Source organism: Octodon degus, unplaced genomic scaffold (assembly GCF_000260255.1).
Source record: "Octodon degus isolate 3935 unplaced genomic scaffold, OctDeg1.0 scaffold00163, whole genome shotgun sequence".
In the NCBI taxonomy this organism is placed as follows: Eukaryota; Metazoa; Chordata; class Mammalia; order Rodentia; family Octodontidae; genus Octodon; species Octodon degus.
Window position 1 is genome coordinate 1,140,146 of NW_004524739.1, and position 4,630 is coordinate 1,144,775.

Consider the following 4,630-nt stretch of genomic DNA (forward strand, 5'->3'; position numbering starts at 1 on the left):
AAAAAGCAAGAACTGGGGTCTTTATAATGTTCTAGAAGTCCTGTTACAGTCGAGGAGTGAAACACACACAGGTCATGGGCGTCAAAACTGAAGTTGTGATTCCACTGTTCAATCCGGGCATGCAGGGATCTGTTGTAGCGGCGGAAGCTCACAGAGAAGAGGTAGTCCTCTTGTGCAGAGTCCTTGAGCAAGAACGTGCCTTCAGGTTTCCCTTCCAGAAGGGCTTCTGCTTCATACCGGTCCATCACTCCCTAGTAGCAGGGGTTCCCTGTAATCTGAAGCAGATCCGGCACGAGGAAGTGTATGTAATCAATCTGAGTGTGGACTTTCCAAGCTCTCTGTCTGCTGACGTGGCCGTGGCTGTCTTCAGACACCTGGCGCTGCTTCTGCCTCTGTGACTGCAAACACAGGGTGGTCGCGTCCTCTTCTGAGTCACAAGTAGCTTGTGGAACTGCAGCACTGTCCCCACTCATTTCTGTCATTCCAGGAGCTAACTTTCGTCCCAATTTATATAAGGGATTGACTTGTGCAGTAGCTTCAAATGTGTGTATTTGTGTATTGGGAGGGGGATCCACCCCTTCTTCAATACTAAGCCGTCTTCTTGCTCTGAGCCTATCTTCTTCATCTTCTGTAGAAACCAAGGATAGATTAAATGTATCCAAAAAAGTTGAATGTGGGCTCACAGAAGCTGTATACTGTTTAATCAAATGCCATTTTTTGTGCTAAATCAGCCAGCAGTAAAAGGGCATTTCTCAAGCATTAATTCAGAAAGATGTATTTTTCTTTTATTGGAAAAGATGGACTTCGACTGCTTGCTGTAAGTTCTCATGGGAAAACACAAACCCACAGTGTCCTGCAGCCTCTGTCGCAGAGAGCAGCTCCCAAGCGTTCTGCTGGAAACACTGTCCATGTCATGCATGGAGCTCACGCCATGGCGCCTCTCGTCTCTGCAGTCCACTTCGAGTTCTACCAAATTTTTTATCAGTATCCAAAGAACTCTGGGTCTTTGTGGAACAGGAATGCTTTTTCTTCCCACCCGGTGGCACACATCGAGAGTAGGAATCTCTTCATGCCAGTCTGGTTCCTGGAGTGACACATGAATTGCTCTCTTTCTCGATGCTAATTTCAACGATTTGAGGGATTTCAGCTGCACAGTTTTGGTTTCTCCTTGAAGAATTCTTTGCAGGACTTAATCCAAGCTGTAAGGCAACATTTTCTCTTAAGGAACTGCTCTGCTGCTGAGGAGCCGAGTCTCCCAGACCAATGCTTTTCTCTTTGATAGACATCTGTTGGAGTTCATGTCCACACTTTCACTATGGTTTCCTCCTTCATGACTGAAGATATTCTGACATCTGTATTTGAAGGTATTCCACATTTTCCCCACTTTATTGATTATAAGAACTTCCTGCGACCAGAAAAGCGATTCTCCGGAAATGCCTCAGAGCCTACTACGCACCAGCTCCCACTACGCGCAGCGGGCCGGTCCATCCTGACCCGAGGCTGGCACTGCCTGCGCGGGGTGCGGGGGTGCGGGGGTGCCGGCTGGAGGCAGGCTGCGCCGGGCGCAGGAACCAGGCAAGAAGAGGCGACCACTAACGGCGGGCCGGGGGCTGGCGGGTGAGCTGGCGACGGAGGGGATGCTGTCTGGCTGCGGGCACGGGGCGGCCTCATGCAGGGCACCTGCGGCCAGGCAGGACGGGCTCGCACGGTGCAGCCACCGCGAGGGCAAGCGTGCCCTCCCGCCGGCAGGTCCCGTCCCCTCCGACCGACAGGCCGGCGCGGCCTGGCTTCCTCCAGACAGAGCTCGGGGACCCCAGCTCCGCCGGATGCCCCCGCCAGGTCCCCACCCCCGGCCCTCAACGCCTCCCCCTCCCCCCTCCCCCCCACCCCCGGCCCTCAACGCCTCCCCCTCCCCCCTCCCCCCATCCCCCACTGGAATGAAAAATCCACATTCATTTATTTATTACTTATTTATTTGTCTTTTTGAGACAGGGTCTCTGCTGTGCAGTTCAGGCTGGCCTCAAACTCGCAACAATCCTCTTGCCTTAGCCTCCCAAGTGCTGGGATTACAAATGTGCACCACTGGGCCAGGGAGATAGGTCAGTAGAATGAGCGCTTGCCTTGCAAGTGCAGGGTCCTGAGTTCAATCCCCAGTACCGCAAGAAAAAAAGAGTGTGCATCACCATGCCTGGCTGAAGTCTTTTTTTTTTTTTTTTTTTTTTTTTTTTAATGTATTTAGTACAGGGTCTCACCAAACAGATCAGACTCTCTAATGATCCCATTTTCAGCCTCCCAAGTGCTGGGACTACAGGCGCGTACCACTATGTCCAGTCTCAATTGCTCAGTGCGCCCTGGGGTCGGGGCCAGCACTGCAGGCCCAGGATCAAACCCTGTCTCTGCATCTGCCTAAGTAGGTGCTTTAGTTGGCTGAGCTATCTGGCTGGCCCTTAAAGTCACATTTTTAATCTTTTTTAAAAACTTATTTATGTATTTGGTACAGGATCTCACTCTACAGCTCGGACTCATAGTGATCCTCCCATTGCAGCCTTCCCAGTGCTGGGATTACAAGTGTTTGCCACCACACCTGGTTTCAGTGGCCCTCCTGGAGCGGGGCCAGCGCAGCATGTGGTACTGAGGATCAAACCCAGGTCCTTGTGCTTGCCAGGCAGGCGCTTAGACCACTGAGCTATCTCCCTTGCCCTGAAGTCAGTTTTAATTTGATGTCCAACAACCCCTGGAAAAAAGCATCATGAAACTGCAGTTGTTCTCTGCTAGTACTTATGGATGTTGGTGCCCACAGGATTTATGACCCTAAGTAATAACAGGGACTTCCCTGTCTCCCTGCTGTTCACCAAGGCATAGTGCCAAATGGTGTCAGTGTTGTGAGGGAAATTTCTGGCCTTTTTACAAGTTTGTAATTCCAGAATCAGAGTCACTAACCCTAAGAATTTGGGCTTAATGGGAATATCTAAGCCAGCAAGTGTTTCATTGTTCTAGTGTGTATCTAGCATTAAAGGAAGAAGATCTCCAATCTCATATTGTTTAGTTTCCTTGTTATGGTTAAATCCTAAAAGCCAGGTGTGGTAGCACACACCTGTAATACCAGCTGTCTAGCAGCACTTGGGAGGCTGAAGCAGGAGGATGCCATGAGTTCAAGACCAGCCTGAACTATTGCATAGTGAAACCCTGTCTCAAAAAAATGCCCCTCTAAGAAAAAAAAATCCTAAAGAAAGGAAATAGGATACTCACAACTTAGATGGAAGAAGTGTTATTTTAGGAGAGCATGCTAAGAATCTGCAGGAGGCCAGCAGATTGGAAATCCAAAAGTGGCTTCCAGAGGTCCTTCCTGATGGCTGGGATGCTTGGCAGAGAAGCAGGGCCTGAGAATCACATACACAGCACAGAGTCCTGAAGGGGAGAAAAGTCTCTTCTCTGCTGTGACTCTAGAACCAAAAGTGCACATAACCAGAGAGAATTTGCGTTGTTTTGTTTGCTTTTGAGACTGGGCCTTGCTATGTAGTTCCTGCTGGCCTTGAACTCATTATATATATCCTAGACTGGCCTCAAACTCATGGCAGTCCTTCTGCCTCAGCCTCCTGTGTGCTAGTATTACAGGTGTGTGCCACCACACCCAGTAACAAAATTTCATAAAAACCTAGAAAGTAGGGCTAGGGATGCAGCTCAGTACAAAGCACTTGCTTGTTATGTGTGAGACTTGCCTTGGGTTTGATCCCCAACACTGTCAGTAAAACCTAAAGAAAAAAACTGGGGCGTTTTCCCTCTGGTGTTTTGTTTTTCCTCTCTGATTAAAAATTAATATGCCTTTCTAGAAGAAGTTTGAAAGGAAGAGACTGGGCATGGTGGTGTGCGCCTGTAATCGCAGCTCTTGGGAGGCTGTAAACAGGCAGATCACTACAAGTCCCATCTAGTAGTGAGACCCTGAACATCCTGTAGACTGTTTTCTAAAATACAAAAAAAAGGAAAAATCACTATTACCTGTAGACAGTTTCTACAGTTAAATGATAATGACAGTGCAGCATACCAAAATTTATGGGACATAATGAAAGCAGTCCTAAGAGTGAAATTTATAGCAGTAAATACCCATATTAGGGAAACAGGGCATACTACTAACTATTACCAAAAGACAGCTACTATTAATTTTTACATTTCCTTTTTAAAATATAGTTGTGAGGGGCCAGCGAGATAGCTCAGCAGTCTAAAGCGCTTGCTTAGGCAAGCTTAGGCAAGTGCAGGGATCACAGTTTGATCCCCAGCACCACATGCTGCACCAGCCCTACCCCCAGGGTGGGCTGAGCCAGCCACAAAAAATAAGTACATAAATAAAATACAGCTATGATAATAGTGTTGAATAAGAAAGCAACATGTTATTTTATATAAATACGGTATAAGCTGGGCATGGTGGCACATGCTTATGATCCCAGGACTCAGAAACTGAGGCAGGAAGATTTGGCCCCGGGTACATAGTGAGTTCAAGGCCAGCCTACACTACAAAGCAAGACCCTGTCTCAAAAAAAAAATCAACATAGGGCTCAGTGGTCTAAAGCACCTACTTGGAACAAGCTCGGCAAAGCACAGGGACCGTGGTTCGATCCTCCAGCACCACATGCCA

The 4,630-nt window shown here is 48.3% G+C and overlaps 1 protein-coding gene and 1 pseudogene across 1 annotated transcript in view; one reads left to right on the forward strand and one right to left on the reverse strand.

The window, feature by feature from the left end:
• The window catches only part of LOC101568106, a 22,164-nt pseudogene extending 20,493 nt beyond the window's left edge, over positions 1 to 1,671 (reverse strand).
• The window catches only part of Wdtc1 (WD and tetratricopeptide repeats 1), a 75,225-nt gene that overhangs the window by 20,454 nt on the left and 50,141 nt on the right, over positions 1 to 4,630 (forward strand). The window lies entirely within an intron of this gene.